The following is a 17,857-nucleotide window of genomic DNA, read 5'->3' as shown; positions in this document are numbered from 1 at the left end:
TAATACAGAAGGTCTGTAGGCCTGAAAAATAAAAACTATTATACAACAGAATTATTAAAACAATAATATAATATAACTTGTAGAATAACATAGCGCCTCCTAGTGGAGACCCCATCATTACTTTATAGATTGCAACTATTGTTCCAGGTTGCAATCAATAATACTCTGAGCTTAAATTCAATGTGGAATATCAGAATAGAATTTCTTCTTATAATTATTAGAATAGGAAATTAAACACACTGTTTGCTCAGCTCTGTCTGCTGCATGCTAAAGTTTGAAAGTATTAAAAGATTAAAGACATATAGAAAGTAGAGAGAGAAATTGCAGGACTAAGTCCAGTTTTTTTCTTTTCAAAAGTTCTCCCTCCCTCCCCCATGAGTGGCTAGCAAGAGTTACAGAAGAGGGGGGGAGGAGCAGTGTTTCCCAAAAGAAAAGAACTACACCCAAGGAGTTAATCCTTCAGTCAATAGAAACTTAAAGATAGCATTGTTTAACAATTGACCACAGACAATGGCTGGCCCAGGATTTGCTGATTCTTTGCAGACAGATACTATTTTTCTCCTATAGGAAAATTGCAATAAGAAACTGTGCGCTGGCAATTCAAGCAATTGCTTATAAACTTAAATCTCAGAGAAATGGAGTCATTTTAAATGTGAGCCAAATAAACTTTGCAAAAGGGAAACTTTCACATGTAATTTACACAGAATATTATTCAAATTTCAGTACAGTTTGTAACATAAGCTCTGCATACACTTTGTGTGGGGGAAAATATTCTCAAAGTATGCAGATTTTTTGTAACTGAATTAAAATACTAATAGAAACCATTTTTTTTTTTTTTCATAGTGATATTTTCTTTGCTTGTAACGCAGGAGTCTAATTAAATCCTTTTTTTCATAATGATATTTTCTTTGCTTGTAACACAGGAGTCTAATTAAATCCTTTTTTTCATAATGATATTTTCTTTGCTTGTAACACAGGCCCAAGATCTTACACGCTAATTTCTTTGAAGACCTGGGGGCATAGTCACTGCACATGGCACTCAACTCTATTGCTGCCACACCTAGTTCTTTGTTTCTTTCTGTAATGGGAAGGGCTTGAATCCCTTTCAATAATTCCTCTCTTGTGAGATTTCCATGTTCTAGGTGAAATCCCATGGTGGTTGGTGGGGGAAGGGCTTGCAGGCAAGATGGAGGAAGGCTAGTTTTTCTGACCTCAGTGTTTTCTATTTCCTGGGGCATTTCTCTGAGGTGGATGCAGAGGAAGCCACAGGAGCCATGTGAGTGTGTGTCCCCAGATGTTCTATTTCATTTTCTGTCCCCCTTTGTTCATGGTTCTTTTCTGAGATGGGGAAGGCTTGAAGTCCTTCTAATAATTCTGTTTCTGTAAGGTTTTCTTTCTGCAGTTTCTGCTGAAATTCAATGCTAATCGCCCCACCCAGGCCAGGTGGTGGCTCTATTGTTCTCAAGGGTTGCTTTTCTGAAGAAATGGGGAAGGTGTGAATTGCTTGTGCTTTGGGTGTAGGTATGAGGAGCTGAGGATACAAAGAATTTGCTGTCTCTGAGGAAGACTGAGAAGATGGGGGAAGGGTATGTCTGCCTGCTTCTAAAAGCACATGGTGTTCAATGGCTTCTGTACATTTTTGCCAGATTAATCTTAGTTTTATGGGAGCTCTGGGAGCCGTATGAAGATAATTGCCGATTGAGATCCAATTCTGGGTATTTAGAGTTCCAGACTCCATCGAATACCAAGGGCAACGGCAAGCTATTTCACTTATTAATTTTTCTAAGTCCCCCAGGCTGACTTGCGCTATTTTTCTTCTGGTGATGAAATAATGATTATTGATGATTTGCTGCAACTTTCTGGCATGTAGCCGCTGCTGTACAGTCAAATCATTACCCATTCTTACGAGTGTGGGGAACAAACTTGCTGAGAAATACCTAAATATACTAAAAAGTACTTTAATATACTTACGATTGCAAATCTGTTGAACGATACGTATCTAGGCTATGACCAGCCGAAATAAGCATGGAGTTTATCATCACGTCGGGGTCACCAGATGTAGCAGTAATGAAGAGCTTTCATCGCAGGCAGGAGGAGGGAGAAGGCAAAGAGGGCAAAAAGAGTTTGTCCTCCCGAGCCTCTTCCTTTTATTGTACATTCATACAAAGGCAGATGATGTGTCATTACATGATTGGCTACTTTCCCATAGCAACAGAAGAGTCATTACACCATTGGCTTTGGCTCAGGGGGTGTGCACGGATCATATCATTGGCTGCTGAAATCTATACCTCCTGACTTTGTCCTGCCTCTGACTAGGGAACACCCAGCCCTTCTTTCAGGCTAACAGGATTAATTATAGGCCAGAGAAATACATGAAGTCAGGTATCCTCTCCTAGGCAGAGGGGCTTAAGCACAAGTGATGCTTTTATTCAGGCAAATGTCAGGGAGAAGGGAAGTTAGTGTTTAACCCTGATGAAATGGCTTGCTGGCAAGCGCATATTTCCCACAGTAGCGCCGTCGCTATTTTGAAGATTGGCAATATGGCCAGCGTGCAGGAGGTCGCTCCCGGACCCCCGCTGGACTTTTGGTAAGTCTTGTGGGGGTCAGGAGGCCCCCCCAAGCTGGCCAAAAGTCCCTGGGGGTCCAGCGGGGGTCCAGGGGCTATCTCCTGGACGCGTGACGTCGGGAACCAAGAACCAAAATGGCGCCGGCGCTACCTTTGCCCTGTCACATGATAAGGGCAAAGGGCCACTGGCGCCATTTCTCTCAACGCAGCCGTGGCCAGAGAGAGGGAGATCGCGTCAGGACCCCCCCACTGGACCAAAGGTAATTTAAAACATTTTGGGGGGGTTCGGGAGGGTGGGGGATTTTTTTAAAGGTTCGGGGTGGGTTTTAGGGTTTTTTTGGTGTGCCGGTTTTCCCGCGCCCTATTTAACGATACAATACAAATGCCCCTGACAATAAATCGGGGGCATTTGTATTGTATCGTGCACTCTAACGATTTTGGACGATTTTAAAATTATCTGACGATAATTTTAATCGTTCAAAAACGATTCACATCCCTAATGCAGAGTATGTATGATGATCCTATTGAATGGACAGTCAACAACACTATGTTGCTGTACATGGATTTAACAAATCAGGGATGCTGATTTTGTAAAGTCTAAGAAACAATTTGGAGAGAAAGTTAGGATCCTGACTAATAGTATGTTTGATATTGAACTGTTGAATGGAGAATAAAGGCCATGGAACTACCTAATCTATTCAAAAAGCAAGGGAATGGTGTATTGTGCACCCTATCATGTTGCGATCTGCTCGCGGCGGGGCCATGATCAGGCTCTTACCTTGGCCCGGAGGCCACAGTTGAAGCCAGGGCCTTGCCTGAGGCCGCCATCTTGCTGGTGCGGCAGGAGCCATGCCGGACCTTCCCGGTGTGGCAGGAGGCCACCGACACTGTCATCTGTTCCCGCGGTGTGGAGGCTGCATCCGCGGACTTGCCTTGTAGGGGAGCCGCCTCTGTACCCTCCTTCAGCGGCTTGGACGCCGCCGACGTCATCGGGGCCTGCCCTGAGGCCTAACTCCCTCCTCTCCAGCTCAGTGTTGCAGCAGCACATGGCCGCTGTCCAGGGTCCTGCCCCTTCCTTCCTTAAGGGTGGGCCTGTGCCTTCTCTCCTGATTTAAAGGGCCAGCTCAGGTGTGGCACTTGTGGAGCTCCTCCCAGGGAGTTGCCTCTTCTGCCTACTTAAGGACTCTTCGCTCATTAACTCATTGCCTTGGCAGGGGTTCAATTCTCCCTAGGACTTCTCTGTCTTGTTCATGCCTGGCTACCTTGTTTTTGTTCCTGAGACTCCTTGATGTCTTCGTCTCCTGATCCTTGATGATATCTGCAGTATCCTGATGTTCCAGTCCTGATGTTCCAATCCTGATGACCCAGGTTCCAAGTAACCCATGCCTCTGGAGGTTCCTGTTTTTATTGTTGAGGTTCTGGCCCTCAAGTTCCCTAGTTCTGACCTTAGAGGATCCAGGGGTTGCTCAATCCTTTCCTTGTGTCTTGTCCTGAGCATGCCCACTCCCCTCGTGGTCCACGACCAACCCTCCGGCTGTGTAGGGTACTTGGAGGATAGTGTGGTCTGTGACCAGCCTACGGGCTGTGTAGGGTACCTGAGGGACTGTGCTCGCCTGTCTCGTCTGTTCCAAGTTCCAAGGTCTCACCTCATCTGTTCAAGTTCCAAGATCCTGTCTCGTCTGTTCCAAGTTCCAAGGTCTCGCCTCGTCTGTTCCAAGGTCTCGCCTCGTCTGTCTGGCCTGCAGCCTCTGCTGCTCCCTGCGGCAGGTCCGAAAGGGCTGGGAACAGTCGGAGGACCGTTCAGAGACCACCATAGCATTGGTGGTTTTTCCAGGGTGTGCAGGTCTGGCGGAGGCTCCAGCCCTCCAGATTCCTTGTCTCTACCCAGAGGGACTAGTCTCACCGCAGGGGCGCACATCTGGTCCCAAGCTTAGGAGCGCCCCCTGGTGCTCTTGTCCATCGAGCGTAACATATTTGTTTGGTGGGTCCACTCTGCTATCTAAAGATGGTTTTAAAGAATGGAAAAATGCCACTGCTCATTTAAATGAACATGAAAATTCACCCGAGCACAGATCTTGTGTGATGACTTTGAAAGAGAGAGGAAGTACTCTGGGAATAATTGATTCAAAGTTTACAATCCTCTTGCTTGAACAAGTAACGTAGTGGAGGGAAGTGTTGAGAAGAGTTGTCACAGTCATTAAGACGCTGGATAGTCATGGACTTGCTTTCCAAGGGAGAAAAGAATAGTTTGGTTCCAGACATAATGACAATTATATGATAGCACTCAAACTGATTGCACAATTTGATCCGTTCCTGGATGAAGACATTTCAACGGATAGCAATATAGGTAGTGGTAACACATCTATCTCTCCAAATTCACTTGCAGTTTCAGGTAATGGCTGATAAAGTTGTAAGTGAGATTTTCAAAGATGCAAAGACTGCAAAGTACTTATCCGTTAGTGTTGATTCGACACTGGATATTTCCCATGTCGATCAACTTGCATTTATACTTACATGTGTTAAAGAGAATGGCTCACCTGTTGAACGCTTTCTGGTCTTCATTCCAAATCCTGGGCATTAATCAGAACAACTGGCTAAAGCTGTGCTAGCCACTCTTAAGTCACATGAATTGGACATCACTAACTGCTGAGGGCAGAGCATTTGATCTTTTTCTGCCATTGTTACTATGTTAGGAGCCTGGATAAGGAGCAGGCTGATGGAGAGGGAAAGGACCTATGATAGAAAATGAGAGAGAGGTAGTGGAAAGAGAGGGAGAGAAAGGGGACCTAGAACAGGGGGAGAGATTTGAGGATGAAGAGGAATGGAGAAGGAGAAATAACACTGTATGGGAAGAGGGAGAGGTGATTTAAGATGAAGGGGGAGGGAGAAAAGATCAGGTTTTGGACAGACAGAGAGGGAGACAGGTAAAGTGATGGGGAGAAAGAGAAGACTGGAAAAGGAGAGATCTGGGGATGGACGGTGAGAGAGAAGACCTTGGATTTGTGGGTGGGGTAAGCATGGGAGATAATGGAGGAGAGCGAGGGGAAGAGAAAGAAGATGAGGAATGAGGAAAGGAGAGCATTGAGGAGAAAGTTTGAAGGAAGAGAAAGTATTAAAATATCCACTCTGAAAGAAAGAAACAGAGTAAAAGGAAAGAAGACACCAGGGAGAGAAGGAAAAACAAAAGAAGAATATGGAGAAGAACAATGAATGAGAAAAAAAGACTCTGAGCCAGCATCTCAAGCCAGACAACAAAGGTTGGAAACTTACCGCTATAATAGGGAATATTAACAACGCATCAGTATGAAATATCCTGAGACACAGTTCAACGTACCTGACTTGGAAATGTCTCCTGTATGATAATAATTTGATTTTGTTGGCTAATTTTGACTTTTTCTGCCATGCAATTAATTCTCTTGATATGAAGGACATTCCCACCAACGTGGAGGCTTTTGTATTGTGCTCAGAAATATTTGTGGTAACACAACTTGAAGAATGTGCTTGAAAGTAGATTAGTATAATTTTCCATGAGGACAGTCCACAGGTCTTCCCCCTCCCATCAAAATGAGCTGCTAATTCACCATAAGCACTACAGGGAACAAGTCTCCCAGATTCACCTACCAGAACTCTGGTGACCTTATCCTCCCCCCCCCCCCTCCTTCTCACTGGGAGGAGAACAGCACTTTTCACCTGTGTGTGCAGCCTCCGCCAGCTTCAATCTGATGTTTGAATGTGTGGGGCTGTGTAATCAGCTGGGTCCACATGTTCAGATGTCAGATTAAAGCTGGCAGAATGAGGCACACACAGGTGAAAAGTGCTGATCTCCTCCTGTTGTTGGAAGGGGAAGGAGGGTCAGAATCATGCAAAATTCGATTTGGTGTACCACAAAGTTTGTGCAAACTTGAAAGTGTGCATTGAAATACAAAAGGTTGAGACGCAGCATTACTTTATTTCTGTTTTGAGTTGGTTAGTGTTAATTTCATGGGGGCGGGTGCCAAGGCGTGACAAAAAATAAATCCATCCCGGAACGGATCTCGTGGGGCAAGGCAGCTTCAGAATCCTCTTTTCCCTTTAAAATCAAGCAGATGATCTCCTCAGTCTTTGTGAAGGGTCAGTAGGATCCAAGCGTACTTCATATTCATTCTATGAGGGCTCAGGCTTCCTCTTGAGTAGGATCAGCAGCACTTGCTCTGCAGGACATCCAGGGGCAGCTCAAGGCAATCTGCTGCCTGAGGCGAGGGACAAGATGGCGCCTCCCTCGCCCTGCCCCCTCCCATTCTATCCCACCACTCGCACAGCCCCCTCTTGCTCTGCTCCCGCTTGCCCTGCTCCTGTCCCTCCTTCATCCTCCATGCCGCCAGCCTGGCCTCCTTCGTCATCATCTCTCCTCCCTCCTCCATGCCACCAGCCTGCAGCAGTGACCCTCCGGTTTTCTGCCGCTGCCAGCCTGGGTTGGCAGCCGCAGCAAGGGCAGGCAGGGTGAGGCAGACGCCACAGTGGCATTCTAAGAGGGCCATTTTTTGCTGCCTCAAAATTCTGCCACCTGAAGCGGCTGCCTCACCCTGCCTTGTTATAGAACACCCCTGAGGATATCTGTAAAGCAGCCACTTGTCATTACATAGATGTTACGAATCAGAGCTGCAAGCCCAGGGATATGTTGCCTTGGAACAGGCAAACTTGGAGCAGCCCTGTTGATCCAGTTTTTCAAGGTAAGAAGCAATGATGTTTCGAGACACCAACTGGACATTAATCTAATTACAAAAGAAAGCAAAAATAAAAAAAAATATGAGTCACAGGAGACAGGTGAGAAACTACCTCTTCAAAACAATTCAAAACGAGGAATGATTGACTAGGCAGTAATACTATGGAAATAAATCAGGATTATAGAAGATTATAAACTGAATATGACTCAGCAATAAAATAGCAACAAGCTTTTGTTGAAATGAAATTGGATATTTTCATGAACTTCCCTGTTTCATTTCAATTCATTTTATAAAACATCAATGTTTAATTTTCAAAAGCAAGTACTGCTGCTTCCACTACCACCACCATCAAAATAAAAAATAAAATAAAAACAGAAACAATCCCTCTCCTGCCCTCTCTCCATTACCTCCTGCCCCCGATCCAATTTATTGTATCAAGAGCTTGAAAATCAGGCAGGAGTGATCCTCAGTTGCTCTTGCCCCATTGGTGCCTGTTTCTCACTGAAGCCAGTGAAATTGTCAATGTTTGCTGTACAACAGAATGGCACCTGACTCAGATAAGGCAAATACTGAACATGAGGGAAGCTTTGAGTCAGCCGGTGCTATTGGGTAACAGTCATTTCCTGTAATTTTTTGAAGTAAAATGACAGAAAAACACATAAAATGTCATTTTTTGTCATTTCTGTAGTTACCTGCACTTACTATGTGCAAACAGAGTGCACTGTAAGCACTTAAAGCACTCCATTTTGTAAATAGCATACACTAGACCATTTAGAGTACGCTGCTTCAGAATAGTACGTGTCTTGTATTTAAAGCACTCATTATTGCTTTTAAAGCTGCAAGAAGTAAGAAGTAACAGACCTTAATACTTGACTGACGTTTAGACTGATACGCCTCTCCCCAAAAACTTCTAGATCTAGCTAGGTACCTTTTTGAGGGCACTATCAGTAAAGGATATCCGATTGCTAAGAACATTGTTTCAGGTGGGCATGGCGATGACGTCGCTGTGAGTAGCCACTCTTCCATCTCCCTCTCGAAGTCAGCGGCATTTTTTAAAGTTTTACCAGTGATCCCAATCCCGAACTGGAGATTGTTGTTTCAGTGGCGGATAACAGTGGCGACCTGGAGGCTGATTCGGCAGCACGTTTGTCTGGGTGCACAAAAAAAAAAAACGGGAGCTGACAAAACATGCGGCGATGAAGACAAAATAGCGCTGGAGCTAGGCTTGGCAACTGGCGGCCTGTTTAATGTGGCACTGCGGACCTCACTCGCGCCATCTCTGCTGCTCTAACAGGACAGCTGCAGAAGATTCGGTCATCGGTTAATGAGATGCGCGATAAGGTAGACACTTTTAACTCTACTATCAGCAGCATGCAAGGCAAGCTCCCTGAGCATGACAACCATGTGCTTTCACTAGAAACAGCTGCAGTGGAGCTGCGGGAAAAGAATAAAGCACTGCAGCTTAAACTAAATGAGCTCAAGAACAGAGGCAGGCATAATAACTTATGGATCCTGGGAATCCTAGAGTCCGTTCAAGGAGAGGCCTTGATTAATTTCTGTGAGAGATGGCTCCCTGAGGCGCTTCAAGTTATTGTAGAGGCCCAGTTGATCCTGGTGGAAAGAGCCCAAGGGTTGGGAGCTGGTGGTCCGGATCAAGCGCAGCCCAGGCTGGTGACTATTACATTTTTTAATTTCACCGATAAGGAAAAAATATTGTTAGCATGCCACAAAAGCAAGGTTCTCTCTTATGAGAACAGTAAGCTGCACCTGTTTCCAGACTTCTTGGCTAAGGTCCTGGCTGCCCACAAAGAGTTCACTCGGTACTGCACCCAGTTGTTCCTCAAAGGAGTGCATTTCTCCTTGCAGTTTCCAGCTCAGCTTAAGGTTTTCCACAATAGGGAGGTATGGAACTTAACCAAAGAAGCCGAAGCCAAGGAGTTTGTGGCCCAGGTTAGTTGAATAAAGATCATATGAAATGGATGCCAGGTCCGTTATTGTTCTAGGAAAGCTTATCACTGTTGTTTTGGCTCTTCTACACAGCTGATGGGTTACTGAGCTGGGCGCTGTTTGAAGTTTCAAGCATTTGGTGTTATTCCTTCTTGTTGATTTTAGAGGTGCTCATTCATTTGTTCTGGTCTTTGGGGTTGAAGATTGAGCATCTGATTCCATTTTTTAAGGACACTCTCTTCACTGGTTTTGCTGCCCCCTCTTTTTCTTCTTGGTACTTTGCAGCTGCTCTGGGAAGTGTACTCTTTTTTATATTTTCCTTTGCCTCTGTTGGAAACAGGATGCTGGGATTGATGGACCCTTGGTCTGACCCAACATGGCAATTTCTTATGTTCTTATGTAGCTGGAGGGCTGCAGCATGGAAAGTAGTTTGACGCCGGAGTCAACTTCTCCTCGGTGCACCTGTGATGGTGGGTCTGCCCTGAGGACCTTGGCAAGGCCTGTTCAACTGATTTGCGGCTGACCCATTTGAATCTCTGGGTTTGGGATCTGAGTGAATCTCATTGCACTGCTGGCTTCCAGAGGATCCTGCTTGAGAGATCGACTGCCTGTTGGCGAAGATCGCAGGAACCAAGATTCTTCATAAGAAACAAACAACCCCGGTTTCTCTGGTCAGGGGATGCAAAGTATTTCTTTGGTACTAGGTGGGTGGGGGTATGTTTGGTGTAGATGTGTGTGAATGTGTGTGTGTGGACGATAATCTTTCTTGAGGGGGAGATTTTAGGGTTTGGGAAATTAATTTTGGAGGATCTGGGGGGAGACCTGTGCTGGGGGCTCTTGTCCCCAAAGATGCTTAACTGCAGTTGCCTTGTAATCAGTGTTAGGGATGGATCCTGACCACAATTACTGTTAGTTCCTTGATGTAGATGGTTTGCACTCCCTTATAAGAAGGAAAATATTACTCACTGAGTTAAGGAGCCAAATGCGAATGTGGCTTTTCTTCAGGAAACCCATTTGGAAGATGGGGAGCATCAGAAATTGTGCTGGGAATGGGTCGGCCAGTGCTTCTTCTCCTCATTCTCTGCTAGGAAGAGGGGAGTTGCGATCCTTATTAATAAAGATGTGGTGTTTGAAAAAGAAAAATTTGTACAGATCCGAATGGAAGGTTATGCGGGGACACATTATTGCCTATTTAGCTGGGATAAAAAGAACTAGAAATGCCAGAATATTGGAGTTGACTAAAAAGATCTTAGAGCTTCAGCATTTGCATGTACAAGAGCTTTTGCAGCTGATAAAGGAGAGACTGCTGCCAAAAGAGAGTTTAATGCCATTTTGGATGCAAGGGCTAAGCAAAATTTTCTGTATCTTAAGTACAAATTTTATCAATGGGGCAATAAATCTGGAAGTTTGCTGGCCCATTTGGTTAAGTTGGGCTCCCATGCTAAAGGCATTGTGTCTCGCAATCATATTTTTCCACACCGCATATCCCTAAGGCTTTTTGAAACATTTTACAAAAAGTTACATGTGGCTGGTTCTAGTGATGAAGCCTGCAAGAAGTCCTTTTTCCTAGGACTAGCGTTGCCTAGAATGAGTGATAGTGATCAGCAGGGCACTCCCATATCTGAGGGGGAGATCTGCAGCGCCTTTGCGCGTTTGAAGCTTGTGAAAGCACCAGGGCTGGATGGGTTCGGGCCCATGTTTTACAAATCTTTGGGGGATTTTGCCTCACCCCGCTTAAAAACATGTTCCATGCAGTACAAGAGAAGGGGGCGTTCAAGTTGGGTCACAACCTAGCAACTATCATTCTGTTAGTCAAGCCTAGCAAAGACCCTTTATTCCCTCAGTCCTATAGGCCCATATATCTTTTGAACCAGGATAGAAAACTTTTGGCAGCTATCTTGGCCTCTTGGTTAAATGTGGTGATAGGGAATGTGGTTTCCACTGATCAAACGGGCTTTGTTAGGGGGAGACTAGCGAACGTGAATATCTTGAAGGCTGACATGTCTATTTTTACAGCTCAAGCCGGGAATGTGGATGGGCTGCTAGCCAGTCTTGACACTGAAAAAGCATTTAACTGGGTTGAGTGGCCCTATTTGCAATGGGTGCTGGAGAAATTTAATGTTGGAGCTTCTTTTGTAAGATGGGTTAGTCTTTTATATCATCGGCCACTAGCACAGATCTTGGTTAATGGGTCTTTGTCGGATGTGTTTGAGCTTGGACAGGGCACCAGACAGGGGTGTACCTTATCTTCCCTGCTCTTTGTGCTGGGACCAGAGCCACTTACCATCAAGCTTCGTAGTTTGCCCTCTTTTCAAAGGATTCAGGTTAAGTGCAAAGAAATGAAATTGAGCATGTTGGCAGATGATCTTCTGCTTTTTATTGGCAATCCGCAGATTTGTCTCCAGGAGATTATTGGTACGATTACTGATTTTGGGAGATTTTCTGACTTGTCGATTAATTATGATGTTTCAGGCATTTACCTTGCATGCTGCTTTGATAGATAGTTGGGTGGGTTCTTTTCCAATGCAGTGGGATAGGAACACGTTTCAGTATTTAGGGATTCGCCTAGCTTGTACTGCGGAGGAACTGTGTGTTCTCAATTTTGACATGGTTGTTGATACAATAAAATCCCTTCTTCAGCGGTGGAAATCTCTGCCCTTGTCATTGATGGGGAGGAGTGCTTTGGTCAATATGGTAGTTCTCCCCAAGGTGTTGTACCCTTTGCAAATGCTGCCAATGTGGATTGATAATAACAGTGTACTTGTCACTTTTAGGTTCATTTGTTTGGAATAACAGAAGGGTGCAGATCTGTTTGGGATGTGCATCCATTTTCCACGTATTTGAAATCCGCAACTTATTTTCTGCTATCTGTTAAATACGTGGGGAGGTGAAACGCATCGCGACTCCCCACGTATTTAACAGATTTCTGTTTTATTCGGCCTAAATAAAAATTTAAACCCCCCCACCCTCCTGACCCCCCCACAACTTACCAAAACTCCCTGGTGGTCCAGCGGTGGGGTCCGGGAACTCACTCAGACCCTCGGTGCTAGTTTCATAATGGCGCCGATAGCCTTTGTCGCAGGGGCTACAGTGCCATTGGTCAGCCCCTGTCACATGGCCATCGGCGCCATCTTGTGCTCCTACCATGTGACAGGGGCTGACCAATAGCACCGGTAGCCCCTGTGACATAGTATGGGCAAAGGCTATTGGCGCCATTTTGAGTCCTGGCGTCGGACGGCAGGTCGCTCCGGGACCCCCGTTGGACCCACAGGGACTTTTGGCCAGCTTGGGGGGGCCTCCTGACCCCCACAAGACTTGCCAAAAGTCCAGCGGGGGTCTGGGAGCGACCTCCTTTCACGCCATCCGTCCAATCCCAATACTCAAAATGGCGCCGATCGCCGCCATTTTGAGACTTAAAATCGCCGTCCCGCCAATACTCAAAATGGCGCCGATCGCCTTTGCCCTCACTATGACGGCGATCGGCGCCATTTTGAGTATTGGCGGGACGGCGATTTTGAGTCTCAAAATGGCGCCGATCGCCGTCATAGTGAGGGCAAAGGCGATCGGCGCCATTTTGAGTATTGGCGGGACGGCGATTTGAGTCTCAAAATGGCGGTGATCAGCGCCATTTTGAGTATTGGGATCGGACGTACGGCGTGAAAGGAGGTCGCTCCCGGACCCCCGCTGGACTTTTGGCAAGTCTTGTGGGGGTCAGGAGGCCCCCCCAAGCTGGCCAAAAGTCCCTGTGGGTCCAACGGGGGTCCCGGAGCGACCTGCCATCCGACGCCAGGACTCAAAATGGCGCCAATAGCCTTTGCCCATACTATGTCACAGGGGCTACCGGTGCCATTGGTCAGCCCCTGTCACATGGTAGGAGCACAAGATGGCGCCGATGGCCATGTGACAGGGGCTGACCAATGGCACTGTAGCCCCTGCGACAAAGGCTATCGGCGCCATTATGAAACTAGCACCGAGGGTCTGAGTGAGTTCCCGGACCCCACCGCTGGACCACCAGGGAGTTTTGGTAAGTCTTGGGGGGGTCAGGAGGGTGGGGGGTTGTAGTTAATTTAGTAGTAACGTATTTACAGATCGACAACTTATTGAATTCTCCATACTTCCGCATGAAACGGAATTGACCCCCCACGAATACGGATCGCGTACGCAACAAAATTTTTTTGCCTGCACATCCCTAAGATCTGTTATGATGTGTTGAGACTGCACAAGAATAAAGGTGGGATAGGTCTGTTGGATCTGGGGGGGCTACAATGCAGCCTGTCTTCTCTGCCTACTGCAAACAGAAGTTTGATGTGGAAGGGTTATTAGATGATTGGACCTATCCTTATTAGTCAATTAATTTGGTTAATGCACAGCAGAGTGCTCTTAATCCTTTAGGGGTCTCTGCCTTCTGGTTGACAGCTGTCTGGAAAGTGTGGGGGTGGTGGTGAAGCCTCCTGGGTTGGGATGTTTGGGTGTCACCTTTTATTACATTGTTGGGGAATCCGGAGTTTTTGCCTGGGATCCAGTGTGCTGTGTTTTGAGATTGGGCAAGTAAGGGGTTATGAAATATGGTGTCATTAGTAGACCTGTTGGGAAACAAAAGTAGAAACTGATCATTCAAAGGAGGGTTCCACTACTGTGAAATACAATTCATATAGAATTGAGACACAAAATGAGCTATCAAATTTTTTGCAAAAAGACTTTCTTGTTTGCTTAAATTTTCTAATTTTATAGGTGGGGTCAGAGCAGCCATATTCTAAGATTATTTTGATTGATAGCTCTCTATTTAAGGTTCATAGGATTTCAGTGTTTCCTTTTGAGCAGAAATTCCTTTTGGTACTATGGAAAACTTTATGATATGATTCTCTTAAATTAATTAATCAATCAATCAATTAATTTATTTATTTATTGAAACTATTTTATATCCACCTATCTATTCTATGCAGGTTACAACTTTATATTTAGAAAATAAATTACAAAACATAAAATATACTTCCTTTACATTTTTGGAGCATTTATCAATTAATTATAAAAAGCTGCTTGTGTTACCAGAAGTCAAGTTTTATTAAGCTGCCTTGGGATCATAAGTATGCAAACTATTAAGAATTTTCCTTGGGAACAATTTTTAATGATATGGGGATCATTTTCAAAAGTATTTACATCAGTTTTATGTGCAGAAATGGGCTTTTAAAAAAGGCATTTACCCACTTAAAATTGGGTTTTACATGTGTGAATGCACTTTAGCCATGTAAGTGGACTTCTGAAAATTGCTACCATATGGTCATATTTAATGTGTCCTGTTACAGAATAATTCTGTTTGCTTTGGGATTGCCTTCTCCCCCTATTCACCTGTGAAGACTGCTGCTTGAAACTAATTTAACTTCAGTTATCTTTTAAAAGTTGTTTTTGAACAATTCTTGGGGCATTAGCAATTCCTTCTCTCTATATAACCTGCTTGTTCATTGGGTGTACATTCAATAATCATTATTTACTAGCTGTTACTCCTAGCATTTTCTGCATCCAGCAAATGTGCCTTAGCCACCTTAGAGCTGCGCCAGCTCAACTATTTTCATGTGCAATGCATGCCTTGCCAGGACACAGTTGTTACTCATAAGTTCCTGTTCTATATTTGCCTTTTAAGGGGCTGATGCAATATCATGAAGAGATAGGCATTCGTTTTAGATGAATTATACAATTTCAATGAAATTGTCTAATTTGTCCTGTTTTGGGAACATCCTGAAACAAACAATAATTTGCCGAAATTCGTGAAAAATTTGAATTTCGTGTTAGTGCGCACTAACCAAAAATGTTAGTGGGCACTAACACAAAATTGGTGAAATACAAACCCCTCCCCAAAACGTGGAAAAAATGAAGTTAACCATGGAAAAAATGAAGTATGAACCAATATGATACATAAAAATGACACACATCTCTCGGGCGCTCAGGCTAGCACAGAGCTTAACCAGAGATTGGACACATGTTTTGGACTCACTAGGTTAACACCCAATGCAATAAAGGGCTTAGTGCATCCAAACCATGCGTCCAAACTCATGTGTAGCTAATAGCGTTCATCATATGTAAATGGCATGAAGATTTACTCCAATGCAAAAAATTTTCGTGCACCTGATGCACACTTTTTAACACAGCAAATTTAGCACCAGCCTACGAGATGGTATCATAGCGATACTAAGTAGGAGGAACCACAGAAAGCAGCAACATGAAAAAAAAAAAAATCTTGACAGTGGCCGTGGCTCTGTGCACAGCCATATCTCCTGGGCACCCGAGGCCAAGGACGTGTTAGGGACACACAATTGATCCCTAGTGTGTCCTTTATAGCACAGCACCTCATTACCATACTGCATCAGGTGCCCAGGAGACGTGGATATGCGTGTGTTAAAACAAATTGGAGTCCAGTTTGGACACACATTTTTACACGCAGCTTATTGCATCGGCCCCTGTCTTTTGAGCGTGAACATGCATTCATGGCATCTCTGTCTCTGTCTTGAAGTGAAGGGCTCTGCTCTATGCAGCTGTTTTGTTGCTAACAAATTCATTTTCTTTCTATTTTGAGGTGAGCATAGTCATTTGATTCAATCTGTTGTGAATGATACTTGTTGAAGAGGTTGTTTTTGTATAAAAGAAGTTTTAAAAATGTTCAAGCTCTTTTTTTTTTTTAAGAAAAACTTTGGATGTCTTAGTGATTCAGTGGAGATGTTGAAGTTGTCTCTGTGGATTGCAACTCCTGTCATTTATAATTGCTAATTTGGGCTTTGAATTGTAAGTACTAATTTTTGCTGCTTTTTGTAGCACCATGTATACTATAAAATAAGTTAGTTAAGACATGTATTCATTTATTTACAATTGTCAAATACGCAAAGCCAGTATGATGTTCTACAGAAAAACTCTTAAAAAAACATTTCCAATGGAGTGCAATCATTAAACACAAACCAAGGAGAGAGGAGATTCAACTCACTCACCAAATCTAAGCAACAAATCTCAATGAACTTGTTATCCAACAATTAATTTCCCGGCAAATGACAATATCATAAAAGTTGTTGCTCTAGTATTGTAATCTGCAGCCTCTCACCACGCAATGGGTCGCAGGCCATTATCAGCTTGCAGAGCTTGATTTGCTATAATCATTTACTGTCATTTGTCCACCCACCAAATACCTTTATTCAATAACCCATCTTATACACCTATTACTATTTTCTCAAAATGTAAACTTTAACTGAACGAAAACGTTCTTTAAAAGTCAAGTTCATCACAAATTGGAATACTTAGCCATAAATTTTTCATCGAGCAGCTACAATGCTTTGCTGTTCAGTTTCAACATCCCAACATGTTTCGACTGAAATGTCAGTCTTCTTCAGGGGAAATGTAATATCTCGAATCAGGCCAACATATTCATTATGTCCTAAAAATTAAAAACCAAAAATTAAGAAGACACACTCAAAGGAGACCACACAGCTAGAAATCTAAGCTAAGTCAATATGTAGCATAGACCATCATTCATTATTGCAACGTATGGAAATATGCTCCACTTACCCGGACTGAAGTTACAGGTCTCTCTAGAGATTCAAAAATGGCGCCTCAGCGTCCTAGTTGGTCTCCACAGTCGTACTCACTCTGAATTTAAACACATCCCATCCATTCTAGCAACCGGAAATCCGGATCCTCTATACCCGATAAACTACATTGCCCATAGTTCTATGCTCTTAAACCACCATAATTTCTTTAAAAGACCGACCAGTCGATGTCTTTGTTTAATCCTTCTGGATCAACCGTATTAAAGTAGTAGATCCATTTTTGCTCTCTTTGAAGAAGATAACCATCAAAGTCTCCTCCCCGACTCTTAGGCAAAGGTTTTTCTATTACAGCAAATGTTAGATCATCAAACGTGTGAAAATATGAAAGGCAGTGCTGTACTACCGGCGCTTCTACCTTACCCCGCGTGATGGCACTCCTATGTTCGATCATGCGGGTCTTTAAAGAACGTATGGTTTTGCCAATATATAAACGAGGACACGGGCACCATAACCCGTAGATCACGCCTTTGGACTCGCAGTTGGTGAGAGAACGAAAATGAAATTTACCATTTGCAAAAAAACGGTAAAACACTGCCTGCAAAAGATTGAGTGCATACAGTGCAATTCCCACAAGGGAAATGTCCTTTAATACCAAGGTCTCTGTTCTCTCCATCAACTTTTTCATCTGCGAAATCGGAATGTACAATCATGTCCCTCAGGTTTCTTCCTCGCTTAAAGGCAAACCTAGGAGGTTCATTGAACCCTTCATGTAGATGTAAAATGTGCCAAAATTTTTTTATGATGTTCTGAACTTTATAAACTTGTGAAGAGAAAGGTAATACGCACACCAGCCTATTATTATCTTGTTGAACATTTTTAGGCAAAAACAATAAATCTCTGTTGATCCAGCGTGCTCGCTTATACGCCTTCTTGACAATCTGAGGAGGATAACCTCTTTGTTGGAAATTCTGGCTCATCACTTGGGCTTTCGATTTGTACTCTCTAATGTCTGAACACAATCTTCTTAATCGCAAAAATTAACCATAAGGTAGATTGTTGCGTAAATGATGAGGATGACAGCTGTCGTACCGTAACAACGTATTTCTGTCGGTCGG

This window comes from Rhinatrema bivittatum, chromosome 3, assembly GCF_901001135.1.
Source record: "Rhinatrema bivittatum chromosome 3, aRhiBiv1.1, whole genome shotgun sequence".
Taxonomy (NCBI): domain Eukaryota; kingdom Metazoa; phylum Chordata; class Amphibia; order Gymnophiona; family Rhinatrematidae; genus Rhinatrema; species Rhinatrema bivittatum.
This window is presented reverse-complemented; position numbering follows the sequence as displayed.